This window comes from Polypterus senegalus, chromosome 9 (genome assembly GCF_016835505.1).
Source record: "Polypterus senegalus isolate Bchr_013 chromosome 9, ASM1683550v1, whole genome shotgun sequence".
NCBI lineage: Eukaryota > Metazoa > Chordata > Cladistia > Polypteriformes > Polypteridae > Polypterus > Polypterus senegalus.
In genome coordinates, this window is record NC_053162.1 from 25,951,649 (window position 1) to 25,973,011 (window position 21,363).

The window sequence follows — 21,363 nt, forward strand, 5'->3', positions numbered from 1 at the left end:
CCACCACTTATTTTATTAAAAGGGTCGTTTACTTTTTCACACAGGGATCATTGAGTTCTTAGTAACTGCACATTTTTATTTAATGATTTTTAAAGGACTTTTGTTATTTAGCTTTCTTTTACTTCAGTTAAAAGATTTTTTAAGATTATGTCTAATCTATGGAAAGCGTCATGCTAGGGATCAAGTATCATGATTTTCCTTCAATTTGCACCTTCACTATGTAATATAAACTGCTGCGACTATTCATCTGCAATTAGTTATGGCAAAACTAAAATGACAGAATTGCTTCCTCAGTTTCTAACACTCATTTGAACAGCAAATCTGTGTCAGAAGTTGCTTCATTTTTCATATTTTTCTTGTTTGAGGTATTTATAATTGCATGGTTTTTATTATAAGACCATGAAAGGCAGTGTGGATAAGGTATAAACCTTGCTGCATGTATGTTTTGGAAGGGATTAATTAGCAAAAGTAAGTTAAAGGGAGGCAAGGGACCAAGTCAGCCAGCTGCCTTTGAAGAGCCTAAAAGACTTTGTGAGAAGAAAGCGCCTGGTTGAATTAATACATCCTGCTTATCTGAAATTAGAGCAGGTTGTTGATGCTTTTACCGAGAGACAGCCTGCTTTCTAGGGGGTTACCTTTGTTAAAGATACCGAAAGTGAGTGCGGTGAGGCTGGATCTTCACAAGCGTCTGGGTATAATACCTTCAAAATTTTTTAATATCCCACAATGTTTAATTCAGCTTTCACTAACTGAATCAAAGATATAAGAGCATTGTACAAATATGTTTAATTCTAATGGATTTTTATTAAGCTCACTTTCAATTATGAGCCCAGCGCACTATTCATTAATTTTAAGAACTTCATGAAAAATGAAACACAACACAAGCTCCAAAGATGTTAAAGCATAAAGAGATAAACAAATTTAAAAAATCTGTATATATATTGTCACATATGTTTGTCAGAGGATCTTCTTACAGGCTCTGTCGAAGTATGTAATAACCCGCCGGGGTGAAACATTGCTAACATTGCCTTCTCCTTCTCTTCCCACAACACTGAGACTCCGCCCCTTCTAGTCCCCCCAGCCATGAAAGCATTGGATTTACGGAAGGATGGCGTCATTTGCTAGACAGACAGACTGCTTTCCTGCACTTGGCCACTATATAGTATATACATGACTGCTGCTGCAGGGGGACACGGCCGCTCTTCAGAAACTCTCTTAAACAGTATTTCACTCTTACACCTCCACTTTACGGGATCAGCTGTAGGCTTGTATATAGTGTACAGGTATATAGATATATATATACTAGCTGTGTAAGCCCGTGCTGTAAAAAGCTTGGGTCCTTGTGACGATGTGGGTTCTGGCTCCACACTCCCTTTGATGTTTGGAAGCACTTGAACCCAACACCGTCGATAACGTAACCGAGTGAGCTAGTCAGTGAAGGCAAATAAACACTTGAGCAAGGGGTGGTGCAAAAAGTGAATAGTGCTTTTATTTAAAACAGTCAACAAAACAGGTGTTCAAATAAATAGTGCAGTTCTCAAAGTTCTTTAAATAAATAAATAATCCATTAAAAGAACATGGAGGTTAAAATCAATAAATAGAAAAACCAATCCTTTAAAACGAGAGGTAAAATCTTCTCATGGAAGCAGTCTTAAAAACAACAAACAAGCTCGGTGCTTCTTTTCTGTTAGCGTCTCACCTGCTTATCCCGTTTGGGCTTAACAGCAGGCAAGACGCTCTCTGCAGCTGCCCTCCTCTACACACTCGAGACTGGAGACCTCCCGATCCCTGGCTTTGGTTTGGCTCTCATCCCAGTCCCCGAGACTTGATTACCCCAATGGCCGGGACGCACACATTGGGGACTCCACCACCAAGCCTCCCGACTACCGCTGCCTTTCCACGGCCTTCTGCGGCTCGTCGCTTTCTTCTGGGCACTCCCGCTACATGATCGCTCAGCGGGAGCAACATCCACTCAAACACCTGGGTGTCGGCCTAACACCCAGCTTCCTCACAGCTGCCCTCGAGCGCTCGATCGCGCGCTCACCACATGCACGCACCGCCTGCTTCCTCGCTCCCTGTAACCTCCGTCTTCTTTTCTTTATCTCGTTCTTTTTCTCATTCCTCCATTTTTCCCCCAAAACCGACTCGCGCTTCTTTTTAAATGACGAGGGCCACAGCAGCTGCACCATTAGCCACGGGACAATCACGAATGTGGGCAGTTCCTCACCTGAGTACTCAGTGAGAAACGCCCACACCCTACGGATCGCCCCATGGCTCACTATGGCCCAACGTCCCCTCGCTCAGCTGCGAGCGCGGTGATCATTTATTTAAAATGAATGGCCTTTGCTCAACGAGCTGTGGACCCATAACACTACAGTCCTACAAACTATTGAAATTGTCAGAAGAAAAATTTAAATGTAGAGATGTCAGTTAATTGAAAGGAACTACTCTAGGCATCTCTCTCCTAGGAAGATTCGTTTTGCTGATGTGCTCGCATCGCATGTGCATTATCGGCGGGAGGAAAAGTAAAAGGGATACCATTTTGCCGATGTTAGTGGTTAGTGGTTAGTGACTTTGTCTTTCTTCTGAGGTTTTGTTTTGCTGACGTACTGGCCTCGCTTGTGTTCTTAGCGGCCAAGCGAGTTTTCTGTTTCCTCAGAGGCAAAACCCTTACCTCGACTCCACTTCTGGGCAGGGCAGACAGACAGACACACTTCCATGTGTAGACGTTTATATATAAATACAGTGTGTATATATATATATATTTTAGAAGCTGGCCCAGACACAGACAGGCAGACACGTTCATGTCACCCACAAACACGTTTATTTACAATAACAGTCCAGTGCACCACAAAACCCCCAAAGTCCTGGCCTCACAACAATGCCTTCACTTTCCTCTTCAGGCCACCTCCTTGCCTCCTTCAGCTCAGTCCACTCCGCTCCCGACTCTCACCCCGAATGAAGGGAGGTGGCCCCTTTTATTATCACCCGGATGTGCTCCAGGTGGGTTCTGGCAATCACCCGCTGACACGCACCTGTGTGGCGGAAGTGCCGGCTGCATCCCAGGTAGCACTCCGGGTGTCCCTGCTCTTCTTCCTGGTGTGGCGGAAGTGCTGAGGTCCAGGGCTCCAAAGGCATGGGGGCACCCCCTGGCGATGACCACGGGCCCCTACAGGGTGGAGCTTCAAAGCTCTGTACCCGTGGCCCCCAAAGCAACCAGGGTGGCGGCCCCCATGTGATCCAAGGCAGGCTCACGCCCTCTTCCGGTCCTTCATGGCGTCCCAGCTGGGTCGTCGCCCCTGGCACCTCTGACAATATATACATATATACTACTGGTCAAAGTTTCAGAACTCCTCAATTTTTCCAGTTTTTCTTCAAATTTAATTGAAATGCAATAAATGACCTAAAATGGTGAAAAGGTAAGCAGTAAACTACCAGAGGTTTACATGCATAGTTTAGGTTAGTAAAAACTGATAAAAAAGGAAATTTCAAAATATTACAAATGGGCCTTCTTCAGGGAGCAACTAATAGGTTAAAATGTGTAGCAATTAAAGTAACTTCAGCCGTACAAGTTTAAGCAATTTGCACAGGTGTCCCAACCTCTGTTGATTACTTCAAAACCCTCTGTCTGCCTTAAAGCAGAGCTGGAACAAACTGTGCTACTATACCCTCTAAAGTACTACTTGAACAATATTATACTGTAGAACGTTGTAAATCCCAGTAATAATGCCAAGAAAATGGCTATTAACAAATAAAATGAAACTGAGTATTATTACCCTTTGAAGTGCAGGTGCCTTTCATTTAGAGAAATTACTAAAAAAAATCAAAATGTCAGTGTCCAAAGGAAATCCAAAGGAAATTGGAAGAAACTCTGATAGGAAGAGAACTGGCTGAGCCAAAGTCACAAGCCAATCAGAAGAGAAGTTTGTGAGGGTCACCAGCTTGTGTGATCACAGGCCCCTCACAGCACAACAGCTTCAAGCACAGCTAAACAGTGCAGGTCGAATAAAGCAAGTCTGAGTTTCTGTTGTGAAGAGGAGACTTTGTGCTGCAGGTTTGACAGGGAGAGTGGCAGTGAGAAAGCCATTCCTTAAAGAAAAATCTGGTTGTGGACGACTGCAGACTGTAAGAAAGTTTTATGCATTGATGAATCAACATTTGAAATCTTTGGTTTATCACACAGGTTGTTTGTACGTCTTTGCGTTGGTGAAAGGATGATTCCTCATGTGTGGCACTAACTGTCAAACATGGAGGAGGAAGTGTGATGGCCTGGGGTTCTTTTGCTGGTGGCATAATTGGTGACTTGCACAGACTGACTGGCATTCTGAATTAAAAAGGTTACCACAGTCTGGCCATTAGATCAGCAAGAGGTGGCTATTTTGATGAATCAAAAATTTGAATAACATTTTGTACACTTAATGATTCCTTGACTTATTTTTTATTTGTTCTATGCCTTCATTTTATGAAATATTAAGACACTAAACTGTGTGAATTTTATGATAAACTGAAAAAACTGAGGTGTTCTAATACTTTTATATAGTATTCTCCTGATTACAGATCCGGTGACTGAGAAGGCAATAAAACCAGTTTGAAATGACTTGCTTTGTGACATGATTCATTGTCATGCTGGAAGGCTCCATTAGAAGATTGGTAAATCGTGGCCATAAAGGGATGCACGTGGTCAGCAACAATACTCAGATAAGTTGTAGCCTTTAAGCAATGACTGATTGGCATTAACACGCCCAAAGGGTGTCTAGAAAACATTTGAGTACCTTAGTAGAAATCGAGATTCATCCGAGAAATTAATGTTTTCCAATCTTCAGCTGTTCATTTTTGGTGAGCCTGTACCCACTGCAGCCCCAATTTTTTATTCTTGGCTGACAGGAGTGGAACTCGACATGGTCATCTACTGGTGTAGCATATCTGTCTCAAGAATGTTTTATACATTCTGAGATTCTTTTCTGCTCACTACAGTTGTACAGACTGGTATTCTGAGCTACTGTAGCTTTTCTATCAGCACAGATCAGTCTGGCCATTCTCCTCTGATATCTCTCATCCACTCATTAGATTGGATTTTTCTATCTTTTACACCTTTCTGTTGTGCATAAAAATCCCAGGAGATGAGCAATTAGAAAAGTTCTCAAACCAGCCCATCTGGCACCACGGTCAAAACCACTGGGATCACCTTCTTTCCCATTCTGGTGTTTGATGAGAACATTAACTGAAGCTCCTGGTCTGTATCTGCAGCACTTTGTGCATTGTGCTGCTGCCACATGATTGGCTAATTAGATAATTGCATGGTTAAGCAGGTGTACTGGTGTTCCTAATAGTCTGCCCAGTGGGTGTATATAGATTAGCAAATCAGACACAATATTTTACACATCATAACTTCCGTTTTATTTTTTCTCTATTTTTTTTTTTATTATTGAAGCTACTTCTAGTGATGTTTAATTATTTAGTTATGATGTTGCCAGGACAGACCATCAGTTTGACAAGGGATTGCTTCATGGATGATTGATCGATTGATTCTAGAGCTTTTAATCACATACTGTAATCCAAATCAATATTTTAAATATATATGGATTTTATATGCTGACACGTTTTAAAAGTAGGACAGAAGTTTGAAGAATTCAAATTTTTCAAAATAATTTTTCAGTAAAATATAAAAACTTTCATTGGCTTTGACTTTATATGAGTGAATGATTGAAACAGTGCCAAATGTTTGAGTATAGAAAGCAATAACAAGTGGCTTTATAATAAATGAAATGAAAACAAAAATGTAATTTTCCTAGCAGATTGCATGATAGTAATAATAACACATGGTTTCCGTGATTCTACTGTAATTCAACATCAGTCTTTTCATCTAAAAGTAAAGATTTTCACAGAGTTGAGACCTCCGACTGTTCAAGAGGAACTGAGAATAGATAATAAGGAGTAACAGTGAAAAGCTCAGACATGAATCTTAAGGAAAAAGAAATAATTGGTGGCACCAGATATTTTGAGGAACTTTATTTTTAAACTGTTCATTTGCCAAAGTTGTTACAATTTTTACACGTATAAAGAGTGGAACTTAACACTGTAGCAAGCAAAGGCTGGCTATTGTAAGTCTGGAGATGACTCTCATACTTGACTTCTGTGCATAAAGAAGCCTGCCTTGGAATAAAAAAATCTAGTTGAAAACTCCATGTCAAAGGAACGTCAAAAACTGTTAAGAGAAACTTTCAGCTGTCACTTGAAAGCAACATTGTGGTGAGATACTTTAGAATAAGTTCTTCGGCAAGAAGATAGGGCCTAAAATTGAATCGGTTAAGAGCGATCCTTCAAGTGAATGCTAAAAGTTTTTTGTTCACAGATTTTTTGAGCTAAAGATACAAGGAGTAAGCCACCAAGCATTTTAATAGAAAAATCTTTTAGGATCTTTTTAAAAATGTTTTTTCACTGCTAGTTCATTTAGAGTAGTTGTTTTGAACTGTGGAGTGATTTATCCCGTAGTCCAGTTTGTTTATGTACTTTACAGATGAACACACCGGTCACACTCTGGAGTGGACCAAAACAATCAGACTTGGACTCTTTGGAAATGGTGGTGACAGTGGAATACCAGCAAACACGAGTGGTTCTTGTGAGTTATGAACGTGATCTAATCAAGTATTGATATACCTCCAGTATCTATATGAAAAAAAATAGATAATTATCTTTCAAAAATAACAAAATGTAAAAATAAATACACAGCTTGCGCAAGTGTCAGTCAATCAGTCCCAGCCTATCACCTGACTGAGGTTCAGTGCCTCATTATCTCACATTCACCATCAGATAGCAGTTGACCACAATTAAAACAAAACAAAAACCAGAGTGGAAATTCACTTGTGATCATGCTACAAAAAAAAAATAAATTACCAAAAAGACATGAAAAATGCAGCAGTACTTGACGCTTTCCAGATCCACCATGTGCAACCCAGGACTTAAGGACATGTTGGACACTGACAGACTCGGAGAAACAAAACTGTTTAGTCTCGAGCAGAGGAGACAGCGTGGTGACCTAATCCAGGTATTTAACATCCTCAAAGATATTGATAAAGTACATCCAGCAACATTCTTTTAATTAAAGGAGGATTTAAACTTCTGTGTTGAGGGTACGACGCAGCCTGACGCACACGTCCTCCAAAATATGACTGCATGTTGTGTTGATGCAAATCCTACAAAGACCCCTACAACTCTAAATGGCCAGTTTAGTAACTGTGCATTTCCTGAAATGTGTTTTTGTTCGTCTTCTGGTTTGGAAATTGGTGAATGTATGAAAAAGTGGAACAATGTGAGGGACAAACACCTTTGCCTATGGAAGAAAATATGTACCAAGAGGAGTGGAGATCCTAGAGATCAAAATCTAAATCTTTTGGATCATTTGCTTTTCTTGCATGCTACAGATACAGGCAAGTTGTGTTCAGGGATGTGCTGTGCAGCAGAAGTAGAAATGGTGTAAACAAGGCGCTATATAGCGCCCGACCCGGCACAGAATACACAGAGGCACGTGTTCACACTCAAAGGCTCCTTTATTTTCTTCAGCTGTGTGACACGCCTTCCCCGTGCCACACAACCCAAACACAGTCCAAGCACAAAACACACAGTTACCACCAAACCAACACTTTCCTGCTCCACCACTCCTCCCAGGTAACCTCGTCCTCTTCCTCCCGATTCTGGCTCTCTGCAGCACCCCCTAGCGGCCACCCCATCTTCCAACCGGGCTGCTGTGGTGGACTCCATGTCCCATGGAGCCACGGGGGAGATTGAGGAGGAATCCACTGCCAGAGAGACTGCCCCCAAGCGCCCCGGTGGAGGTATTGCAAAGTCCATGATGGCTCCCCCGGGACGTATGCATCAGAGGCATCCCGGCCGGGCATGGGACCCGGCTGTCCGTCACAATAGCTTTCATACAAGTCAACAGTTTAGACTCTGCACATATCTATGACATAGGCTTGAAACATTCTAAGTAGAATTATACTTTAACAGTGAATCGCTTACTCAAGACCACCAGTGGAAATTAGGGATAAGTGCATTTAGAACTGAAGTCTGGAAACACTTCTTTATGCAAAGAATTGTGGGAATCGGGAACAAACTACTGAGACAAGGAGTTGAAGCAGAACCCTTGACATTCTTTAAGAAGAATCTGGAGGAGATACTGGAGCAACTTAGTTATTAGCTAAACAGTTGAGCTAATGGGTGGTCTCCTCTCATTTGTCAAATTTTATATGCACTTATGTTATATCAGGATGGTCAAACCACATCCAGATGTGGTGAGAGATAAGTAGAACTGTCCCCGTGCATCTTCCTGCAATAACCAGTTGACTTAGAAAAAACAGACATATTTGTATGACCATTTTGTCTGATATGAATTGTACTCCGCAGAAGATTTTGCTTGTCTTTACAATACAATTCAATACACAATTCAATTTATTTCTATATAGCGCAAAATCACACAAGAAGGGCTGCAATGGGCTTTAACAGGCCCTGCCTTTTGACAGCCTCCCAGCTTTGACTCTCTAAGAAGACGACAAAGAAAAACTCCCCAAAAAAAATCCTTGCAGGGAAAAAAATGGAAGAAACCTTGAGAAAAGCAATTCAAAGAGAGACCCATTTCCAGGTAGGTTGGACGTGCAGTGGGTGTCAAAAAGAAGGTGGTCAATATAATACAATTTGGACATTGTGAAAACACTATATTACAGTACCTTGAAAAGCTACAAGTATACTGCATTGTAGCTGTTTGATCTAAATACAGAGATAAAAGAAAATATGCAAGAACATAAGAAATTTGACAAACGAGAGGAGACCATTCAGTCCATCAAGCTCGTTTGTTTTGCTAATAGTCAGCTGTCCCAATATCTCATCCAGATTCTTCTTAATGTTTGTGAGAGTTTCTGCTTCAACTCCATGTCTCAGTAGTAGTTTGTTCGAGAGTCCCACAACTCTTTGCATGAAAAAATGCTTCCTGGCTTAAGTCATAAATGCTCTTCCCCTTAATTTCCACTAATGTCCTAGAGTACATGATTCAGACGTAAGCTTATGACGTTACAACACTCCTGATATGCAGGCCATGCTGGGTGCTGTTACCTATGAATTGATGCATGTTATGAGGTAATCTTTTTATTTGTTAGTATGGAAGTAAATAGCAAGATAAAGTACAATACAGTACAGTACTGGCAATGCAATCGCTTTATATATAAGAGACATGAGGTATATGTGTTGTGTGAGGGAAGCTGTTTCGTTCACTACGTCCAATTACTTTCGCTACATCCCGTTCTCCATTTGGGATTTCTGAATTCTATTATAACTTTATGGGATCACGGATAATCACATTTGTAGTTAAGATTTCAGTTTGGTCTGGTCACTGATTATAAGTCCAGAACTTTGAGGCAGCAGTAATAACCAATGTACTACCATGTCTCCTGTTATCAAATTGTTCTGCTTAAATTCTACTTAAATAAAGTGGCTGGCCAATTCAAGCAAAAACGATCAAGAACATCTGTGATGTCAAGGCATGTGTATGAATGAATGAATGTCCAGAACTAATGAAACAATGAAGCCCAGCAATTATTAATTGAAATTGTGAATTTCAATTACCATATTTTGTTCTGATATTTTATTCAAAGTGACTTACAGCAACAGATTAGTTTACAATTATTTACACATGCAGTTATTAGATTTGGAGCACACAATGTTATCTGGCTTTCTTAACAAACACAATGAGTAGAAGGCAAGGAGTGAACTGGCTGCATTATGGTTTAATGTCCAGTTCCTCAGTCATTGCACCACTGGTGACTGTACTTTGTCTAACTATTGCTATAATATGCAAATTATACATATATCATATATGAATTGTATTTCCATTAATTTATGCATGTCTCTGTCTAGGACGTTAGAGATAAAGACTTTCAGCCACATAAGTAAATCTATTAAATGGTAAAATGTAAATGAAAAAAGTTGATCATCAAACTTTAATTTCCAATTGTCATGTATGCACGGTTAAGGACTTTCCAAAGCACTCAGGCAACCTGAACTGCTGAGCAGGAGGGGGTGCTGCCACTAACTGTATCTCTGGTTTCATCCACAGTGTCAGCTCTTCACCTGGAGATGATGCCGAGCCCCGCCCCTGTCATAAGCCCCACCTCTTCCAGCACCAGAAGATATACGAGGTGAGACACAGAAATAACTAGACTGGGCTTGGGTCTTTCCTCGAAAACCGTCTGGAGGTCAGCTGAATGTGAGTCATAGAAATATATCCCCTCCTACACGCCATCTCAAACTGCCGACCAGCTAGGTATAGTCTGTGAATAGCCCAGTCAGTATTTGCACAACAATCGGTACACAAGTTGCCGTGTAATGTTGGGTGAAAAAATCGAACAGCGACTCAACATCAAATTTATTACGAATTTTATCTTTTTCCGTAAAGCAGTTTTTGACTGACAAAAACATTCCTGTCCTCGATTATCCTACCTGTTCGCCCAATTTAGCTCCCTGTGATTTTTACTTTTTCCCGAAAATCAAAAGTGACCTGAAGGGAACAAATTTTTCTTCATTGGATGAAATGAAGACAAAAACAGAAAGCCTGTTGAAGAGTCTCAAGCAAGGAGACTTCCAGCACTGTTCCAAGCAATGGAGGATACGTATAGAGCGGTGTAGAGATCAGGAGGGGGATTATATAGAAGGTGACAATGTTTAAATATTATTTTTTTTTACCAATGTCTCACCTCGTAAGCAGGGCACTGGGCCAAGGAGGTTGTCTTTTGACCCCCTAAGAAGCCAGACATGGAGTGCTCAAGAAGTGTCAGAGAAGCACAACCCTTTTGTTTCTTTACTATGCTGCATGTTTTGTGGGGCACAGTTTTTAAACTTTGCTTTCTGTTGTTAGTATTAAACGTGTGGGGCCAGGTTGACACCCCAAAGATTTCCAAAGCCTCTAGTATTCTTTGCTTCATACTCTTTAAATTTTCATAAGTTTGTCACTTGAGAATTGTAAAAGGAGAGTACAGGGAATACAGAGGAGTTAAACTCACACCTGATTGGAAGAATATCACTGAACAACACAATTTTTCAAAGGTTTTTCTACCTGAAAAATTTGGATGATTACGATAGACAGCTTCAGGATGAACACAAATATATTTTTCAGATAGGCTGTATCATGTGGAATTTTAGAGAAACAGGAAATGATCTTTTCTTGAATTTAATGTGTTTAGTCGCTTAATGATGCTGATACTGCATTATTCCAATTGAACTAAAATATTTTTCTGATGATTTTCATTTGAATGCAGCATCTGAGGCTTCTTGTTTCAGTGTCAATATTTGACCAGAATTGATGGATACCACTTTTGTAATGTCTTGGTGAAACCTTTGCCCATGTTCTTCACTGACTGCACCAAGAGTAGAAGAAAAGTCCAAGTGTAAATGCAGAAAATGAATCTTTAGCAACATGTAGCACTTTATGTTTTTGTAGGGTTGAAGCATGTTGTCAGACTGCTGGATGTAGTTTGGTGCTCTTTATTTGACAAGGAAATTCTCAACAAGATCCATTCCTCAGGGGTTTTGGTCCACATTGACATGACAGTTGGTCCATATTGACATGACAATATCATGCAATTGCTGCAGATTTGTTGGCTGCACATCCATGATGCCAATCTCCCGTTCTACCACATCCAAAAAGTGCTCTGTTGGATTGAGATCTGGTGGCTATGGAAGCCATTGGTGTACAGTGAGCTCTTTGAGCAGTTCACGAAACTGGTTTAAGAAGATCTGAGCTTTGTAACATAGCATGACATTATGCTGAAAGAAGACATCAGAAGATGGGTACACTGCGGTCATAAAGGGATGGAAATGGTCAGCAACAATACTCAGGTAGTCTGTGGCATTTAAATGATGCTGAGTTGGTACTAAGGGGTGTAGAGTGTGCCAAGAAGATAGCCCCCACACCATTATACCATTACCACCAGCTTGTACTGCTGATACTAGGCAGGATGAATCCATGGTTTCATGTTGTGGACTCTGAATTCTGACCCTACCATCACAAAATGTCACAGATGAAATCCAGACTCATCAGACTAGACAACGTTTTTCCAATATCCTATAGTTCAATTTTGTTGAGTCTGTGCGAATTGACGTCTCAGTTGCCTGTTCTTAGCTGACAGGAGTGGCACATGGTGTGATCTCCAAGGTTCAAGGTTCGACATGTTGTGCATTCAGAGATGCTCTTCTGCATACCTCGGTTGTAACGAGTGGTTATTGAGTTACTGTTGCCTTTCTATCAATTAAAACAGTCTGGCCATCTTCCTCTGATCTCTGGCATCAATAAGGCATTTTCACCCTGAGAACTGCTGCTCACTGGATATTTTCCTTTTTTTGAACCATTCTCTGTAAACCCTAGAGATAGTTGTGTGTGGAAATCCAAGTAGATCAGCAGCTTCTGAAATACTCAGAGCAGCCCGTCTGGCACCAACAATCATGTTATGTTCAAAGTCACTTCAATCACCTTTCTTCCCCATTCTGACGCTTGGTTTGAACTTCAGCAGGCCATCTTGACAATGTCCACATATGCAAATGCATTGAGTTGCTGCCATTTGATTGGCTGATTTAGATATTTGCATTGCCAAACAGTTGAACAGGTGTACCTATGGAAGTGGCCAGTGAGTTTATGTACCACACATTTCTGCCCTTGAAACAAATGCTTATGAAGTGGTCTGTTCTTCTTAATATAATAAGACTATTTAGCATGGTTGTCCCACTCCAGTACTCAGTATATCCGAGCTGCATTTCTAGTAGAAGGGCCCCTACTTTAATCAGCACAGATGAACCAGTTGTAGTAGTTGTACTGTATTTGTATATTTAGGAGAAGAAACAATAAAAATAAGCGATTGCAATAAAGCAGTATTTGATGGGAAAACTTACAGGTTATATTTGTGATTAACAGGCCAAAATCCACGAGATACACCCAAAAGTGTGCAGGAAACAAATGATAGTGCAATGAATGTCTTCTGATCCAGCTGCAAGGTCTGGAAGTTGTTAAAGTTATCTAGTGCTCAGATAATAGTGTTACTTTTTACTTAAAATCCCCTTCCATTCCAAATAAAGTTAGAGTAATTTAACTTTATATCTATTACAGAGAGGAGAAAGAATGACTACGATAAAATTAAAATGAGAGGCCATATTCATTCTGTCAATAGCTAAACAAGATTCATAGGATAACTTCAAAAGTGACCAAGAGGTGAGAGATTTATTAACCTCATTAAAAATTCGGCAACAATCTGATTTAGCTTCCATATTTAAAGACAAACAGCTTTCAACTCCAAAGAATTTTGAATCATTTATAAACATGGAATGGCACTTTTTTTTTTATCAATAGCAGATCTTTGAAAATATAAAAGATAGTTTTATGTATCCTCCTATTTCTTCTTTGTTTAGCTGTTGCTCTAAGATTATTATTTTTTTTCCGTTTTCACTTTACTCACCCTTCTGGCTCTTCAAACACGTTTCACACCCTTGCCACTCGATAAAGCACAATTTAGCACTCAGCTGTGACCAAGAAAGTGAGGAAGCCAAGTAGAATCCTGCCTTCTTGAAAGCTTTGTTCTTGTATCCTCACATTATGCCTCTTCATTTTTTCTCCACCATGTCTTTTCTCTAAGCTTTTATTTATTTTTAAATCTTCCTTATTTTTGAAATATCATGAAGTCCATGGTGTAGTCAGTGCCTATAAACAGTATTCACCCCTTTGGAAGTTTTCACATTTTATTGTTATAGAACCTGAATCAGAGTGGATTTGACCTTTTAACTCTGACAAATAGAAAATAACTCTTTCATATCAAAGTGAAAAGCAAGGTGGTCAAAATCAATTGCAAATATATACAACACAAAATAATTGATCATTTAAGCATTTACCTCCTTTAATCTGACACACCAACTGGTTTTAGAATTCACAGAATGAAGTCACTGGAGATAACATAAATCACATAAGCCCCCTCAAGTCAGTATTCAGCAGCTGCACCTTCGGCCACCATGATAGCCTTCAGTCTGAGTGCATGGGTCTCTCTCTCTGTCAGCTTTGCAAATCTCCAGCATTCTTCTTTGCAAAAGTTTTCAAGCTCAGTCATGTTGATCAGGAGTGAACTGCCTTTTTCAAATCCAACCATAAATTCAAAATTGGATAAGATGTGGATTCGTCCACTCCAGGACATTCACAGTGTTGTTTTGAAGCCATTCCCATGTAGCTTTGGCTTTCTGCTTTAGGTTGTTGTCTTGCTGGAAAATAAAGCAGGTTTCATGCAGGCTTTCAGGTTTTCCTCTATAATTCTCTGCATTAATTCTCTCACAAGCTTTTCAGGGCCTGCTGCAGACAAGCATCCCTACACCCTGATGCTTCCACTGTTTTGAATCTTGGTCCTTCTTCTTCCCATCTGTTGAACGATTGGCCTGACTCACTTCTTCAAGTCAAGTCAGCTTTTAAACAAATAATGCATTGCACCAAACAGGTGACTCAGAGGAGATTCTTCCCTCCTTATCTTAACAAAATCGAATTTACAACCAGCTGTAAAAGAAGCCATCATTGCAACTTGTCTGAACGTCAGACACACAAGAGAATCATAGATGTCATTAGGTGGGCCCCCCTCTTTCAAATAGTGTTTAGCTAGATTTAAGGCCCACAGCATCGAGAAGGTTTCAACAGTGGGTGTAACGTCTTACCCTCCTCCTTTCCTGATACCTGATACTTAGCCAATTCTGTTAGTATTACTAAAACCTTTATTATAAAACTCGCTTTTTCCCCATACAAGCCTATTCTGTCAACCTTGGAGGTGAACTCTGATCAGAGTCACACAAAACAGACTCGTACTACAAGCTTTTCCCAGCAACCCGTCAGATAAACTCAGATTGGAGTCGTGCCGGACTTGCTTGTACTTATCTAAAACAATTATCTAAAACCGTTAAAACTTTAAAATGAATAAATAAGCCATTGAATACTAAAATCTAAACACAAATTGCACATTCAAGACATCTCATTCATTAAATAAATAAATAAATAACATTTAACAATATCTTAGAATACCGCTAAAACTAAATTAAAAACCTCATACTTAAATGAAAGATCTAGCCATCTTATCCTCACTCCATATTCTGCCTCCTTAGCCATGTCCAACGGCTTCCTTCCTCTGCCATGCAAATCAGTTATTTTTACCGCTTGCCTTAACTGACTTACAGAGAAGCCAAACTCTCTCAGTTACGATGTTACTGATCTAACTACAAAGCCATGCCAACTTACCTCAATTGCCCACACATGCACAGCACAACCTCTCAGGTTAACGTCACCTGCTAAGCCTGCCAATCTTGCTATGTTCCTTTCTTGTGCTTCCTCAATTAACCCTACCCATGGAACCGTTATTTCGATGAAGTATACTATTAGTCAGGGTGAAATTATAATTTGCATCTTGTGTTTCCTGGGTCTGGTTATGTGTGTCATTTTTGACTTATGGCTTCCCACTCTATTATTTGACCATGAGTCTGGCTACACATAATGAATGGGTTTTGGTATTTAAATGTCTTCCCAGTTACAAATACAAACTTCTCTGTGCCATCTCCTGATTGTATTTTCTTTCAAAACAGTCAATCCACGCCAGGATGCTTCCCGAGACTTACCAGCAACCATGTGGCCAGTCCAATGCTTTTAAGCTGAGCTGCAGATCTAGTAAGAGTCCTAAGTACTCTTGATCATATCTCTCTCTCACATTCTCTCTCAAACACACACACATACATTCACTGCACAGCACCTTTTATGGTTGGCTTATGATACAAAACTCAATGAATGAGAGAAGGTCGTTTAGTCCATCAAGCTCCTCTGTTTAGCTCACTGCTAAGCCTACTTCTTAAAGATAATCAAAGGTTCTGATTAAATTAAATGGCTTGCTAGTCTGTTCCAGAGTCCCACAAGTCTTTGAGTAAAGAAATGCTTCCTGGTTTCAGCATTTCCCCTTAATTTTCAGTGGTGTCCTTGAGGACATGATTCACTAATAAGCTCAAAGAATTCTGCTGGATCTACTTTGTAAATTTCTTTGAGAATTCTGAAGACAAGGATTAGGTCCTCATGCAGTCTCTTTAGCTTGAGACTAAGCAGATTTAATTCTCCGAGTCTGTCAGAGTATGAGAAATCCTCAAGTCCTGGAACTCACTTGGTTGCTCTCCTCTGGACAGCTTCAATTTCTGTTATGTCTTTCTTGTACTGGCTTCAGAATTAATCTTTACTTTATAACTTTATAACCTTACCAAAGCTTTTACAAAATCTAAGTAAACTCTGCCATACACTTTGAATGTGTTTCCTATTTTAGAAAGTCTATTTGACCAAATCTTAACCTCCTATGTTCCTGTTGGAGTAACACTTTAATTAGATATTCTTCTTTGCATTAATAGACACAATTTATGCAATTAGTGGACAGCCAATTACTGACTAGAACTGTACACAGTCCTCCAAATGTGGTCTTACTAGTGCATTATATAATCTGAGTATGACATCTCTTGATGTCTATTTAACAGATTTTATAATATAACCTAACATGACTCTACTCCATCTGACAGACTGCAGACGTTAAGCTCCACCACAATTTTCATGCCAAAAATGCTACTTTTTTATTAGTATGCTTGTGGTTTATTATTGTAAGCACAGGGTACAAATTGTGGCACAGGCAAGACAACTTCATAAAGTCTTAGAATACAAAGGCACCGTATTCTTGTTACCCTGAAACCATAGCACCTCTGATCCTACTGTAGCCCATAAAGGGTCAACTGTCTAAGGCAGCTTTTAGGATTCGTCATTTAAAGATGGATGGTAATGAGTAACCTCATCCTACTCTTAAGTTGGAACCAAATGCTGTCCTCTAATATAGTAATTAATTTGCTCTACTCGATCTGAGAATCAAATGGGGCAGTGGTCCTCAAGTTTACTTGAGTTCTGAAGATTTTCTGCCATTTATTTTAAAGTTTAATTTAACTTTTTTTGCTGTCTACTCAGTGTTTGCTGTTCCTCTGATCTTGATGTCAATGAACCGTATCTGACTATATAACTGCATCTCAATTCAATGAATTTGAACTCGTCGTTGTTTTCCTTTATAAAATTCTCTTTCTTCTAAAGCACATTGAGCTTTGAAATTATAAATTAAGCTTTTATTTTTAAGCATTAATAGAACAGGTAGAACTATAGGTTTCAAAGGCTCTGAGCAAATTCTTTTACTTGAAGACAACAGAAGTGAGATTACAAGAATGCATCAGGAACAGCAACTTGGCAGAGATTTTTATGTATGACAATGTCACAAAATGTATTAAGACCGATCCAGTGTCCAGAAACCATCCGTCCAGTGTTGATGAAAGAAGCAGATGGAGGCTTAAATGACTTGTGCACAAGAAAACATAACTAAGAACAAGAGTTGAGCTGACAGAGGCCAATCAGAAGTCACAACTCATTGTAGTTTCTCAAAGGTCAATTATGACAACCGTCAGTTTTCTGCTGTTGTCAGTGAGCAAAAAGTAGATTTGGTTGTAATGTGTGTAACTGTTTGTCAAGGGTTTACAAATAGTTCCTAATAGTTCAAATACAGCTACCAGAAAGGCATTCCAGCAGTAGTATGACTCATTGTACAAAAAACTCCACAGTCCAAGTATCATTGTTTTAAAAATTTTAGTGAAATTCAAACCTAACAGTTCACGCAAAACATAAGGAAAAGATTGATAATACACACACACAAAGAAAAAAGGGAAACTTCTTGTCTATGGTAAGTATCTCGGTCACATTTCTTAAAGTTTCTACCTGTTATCTCATTCACTATATATGCCCTGAATGTCTATCTGACTAACAGTTGCTGAATCTTTCCAGCTGTCTAACTTCCCTCTAAGGGCTATTCTACTGTAACACAGAGCTAACCTTAACTTTAATATACAATGGCTTAAACTGAATCTTCCATTATCCGTGTTAAGGCTGCATTATATTCAAGTTCAACCTAAGCAAAAACTAAGGTGAGTTTACCTTTAACATTAACTTAAAGGGTTTTTGGCTCTTACCATGAGCTAAAGAACACATGCAGTATACAGTGATCCCTCGCTATATCGCGCTTCGAATTTCGCGGCTTCACTCTATCGCAGATTTTAAATGTAAGCATTTCTAAATATACTGCTCAAAAGAATTAAAGGAACACTTTTTAATCAGAGTATAGCATAAAGTCAATGAAACTTATGGGATATTAATCTGGTCAGTTAAGTAGCAGGGGGTTGTTAATCAGTTTCAGCTGCTGTGGTGTTAATGAAATTAACAACAGATGCACTAGAGGGGCAACAATGAGATGACCCCCAAAACAGGAATGGTTTAACAGGTGGAGGCCACTGACATTTTTCCCTCCTCATCTTTTCTGACTGTTTCTTCACTAGTTTTGCATTTGGCTACAGTCAGTGTCACTACTGGTAGCATGAGGCGATACCTGGACCCTACAGAGGTTGCCCAGGTAGTCCAACTTCTCCAGGATGGCACATCAATACGTGTCATTGCCAGAAGGTTTGCTGTGTCTCCCTGCACAGTCTCAAGGGCATGGAGGAGATTCTAGGAGACAAGCAGTTACTCTAGGAGAGCTGGAGAGGGCCATAGAAGGTCCATAACCCATCAGCAGGACCAGTATCTCCTCCTTTGGGCAAGGAGGAACAGGATGAGCACTGCCAGAGCCCTACAAAATGGCCTCCAGCAGGCCACTGGTGTGAATGTCTCTGACCAAACAACCAGAAAGACTTCATGAGGGTGACCCAACGGCCCCATGTCCTCTAATGGGCCCTGAGCTCACTGCCCAGCAGCATGCAGCTCAATTGGCATTCGCCATAGAATACCAGAATTGGCAGATGCACCACTGGTGCCCTGTGCTTTTTACAGATGAGAGCAGGTTCACCCTGAGCACGTGACAGAAATGAAAGGGTCTGGAGAAGCCATGGAGAACATTATGCTGCCTGTAACATCATTCAGCATGAGCAGTTTGGTGGTGGGTTAATGATTGTCTGGGGAGGCATATCCACGGAGGGTCACACAGACCGCTACAGGCTTGACAAAGGCACCTTGGCTGCCATTAGGTATCAGGATGAAATCCTTGGACCCATTGTCAGACCCTATGCTGGTACAGTGGCTCCTGGTGCACGACAATTCCTGGCCTCATGTGGTGAGAGTATGCAGGCAGTTCCTGGAGGATGAAGGAATTGATACCATTGACTGGCCACCACACTTTCCTGACCTAAATCCAATAGAACACCTCTGGGACATTATGTTTTGGTCCATCCAATGCCACCAGGTTGCACCTCAGACTGTCCAGGAGCTCAGTGATGCCCTGGTCCAGATCTGGGAGGAGATCCCCCACAACACCATCTGTCATCTCATTAGAAGCATGCACCGATGTTGTCAGGCATGTATACAAGAACACAGGGGCCATACAAAGTGCTGCGTACAATTTTGAGTTGCTGCAATTAAATTTTGGCAAAATGGACTAGCCTGCCACATAATTTTTTCACTCTGATTTTTGGGGCGTCTTTGAATTCAGGGCTCTGTAGGTTGATCATTTTCATTTCCATCAAACAATGTGGCATCCTTTCGTTCCTAACACATTACCCAGTCTATATCAGTATAGATATCCAGGAGGATTTTTTTTTCCCATTGAGATCTAATGTGTTTTCAAAGTGTTCCTTTCATTTTTTTGAGCAGTTTATATATCACAGATTTTTCGCTGGTTCGCGGATTAATTTATGGTACATGCTTCCTCAGTTTGTTTGCCCAGTTGATTTCATACAAGGGACACTGTTGGCAGATGGCTGAGAAGCTACCCAACCAGAGCACGTATTATCTATACTAATAAAAGGCAAAGCCCTCACTCACTCACTCACTCACTCACTCACTCACTCACTCACTGACTCATCACTAATTCTCCAACTTCCTGTGTGGGTGGAAGGCTGAAATTTGGCAGGTTCATTCCTTACAGCTTCCTTACAAAAGTTGGGCAGGTTTTATATCGAAATTCTACGCGTAATGGTCATAACTGGAAGCAGTTTTTCTCCATTTACTGTAATGGAGATGAGCTTCAACGCCGTGGGGGCGGAGTTTCGTGTGACATCATCACGCCTCCCACGTAATCACGCAGTACATAGAAAACCAGGAAGACCTCAAAAAAGCGCTCAAGAAAACATGCATTATATAATTGAGAAGGCAGCGAAACAATAAGAAGCGAGCGAGTGACATATACAACCATATTCATGAGTTCTGCTACTTGAAACAAAGCACGATGTAAACCTACACTTTAAATTAAGTTCATAGACAGGCTGCGCTGGCGTTTGTAATTTAGTGCCTGCCCATATAAGGCCGTCCGTCAGCGGCAATCCAATAGCAAACTGCCACGGGTAAATATTCACGGGTGAAGGACTGTGCTTATGGAGAGGAAGATGAGATGGTCAGGGTGGTGTTTGACACAAACTCAGCGAAACTGCGAGAGAAAGTTTTAAGTGCCAGGACTAAGGTAACATTAAATACAGCCATGGACATAGCAGGAGATGGCACCAGCACAGCTGGGAACCTTCGATGCATGTACACCGAGCGGCTCACGTGAACTGACGCAGTGCACAGATAAAAGCAACAGTTCCAAAGAGCTGAACAAAACCGAATTACACAATTGAAAAGGCAGCAAAAATATGAAGCGTCTCATACATACAAGCATATTCATAAATCCAACTACTGCGGAAACAAAGCACACGTTGGAAAAGTCAATGTCCCGCTAAAGGAAGACAGTGTAAAAAAAACCCGTGCATGCAGTGTGTCAGGTCTCAGATAAAGAAGAAGACGAGCTGTTTATTGATGCAGTAAGAAACGAATCGATGAATGAAACCTGTCATCTTTACAACGATTGACAAACACGGAATGTAACTTGAACACAACACATCCTACAAATACGAACCTGATTGAAAGAAATAATGATAATCAAATCCTTGATGACAGCAACACTCAGTAACACTCACAAAACAAATACTGTATATTGACAGTCATGTTACGTTATTTTTAAAATGTTCCCTTTTCTTTTCTAGCTTTTTAACACACTACTTCTCGCTGCGATACGCGGGTATATATATATGTATATATATATAACCCGATCTACATACTCGAATAATGGATACTTTATTCGCCATCAATGATTGTTTTGGTAAAGCCATACTCAGTGTATTCATTAGATGAACGGTAAAAAGTAAGGCGAGGGAGGATGACTTATTGAGGCATGCAGGCTGTAGTCTTGCGTCAACTCTATCTGAATTGCGATCACATTTGAAAAATATATCTTT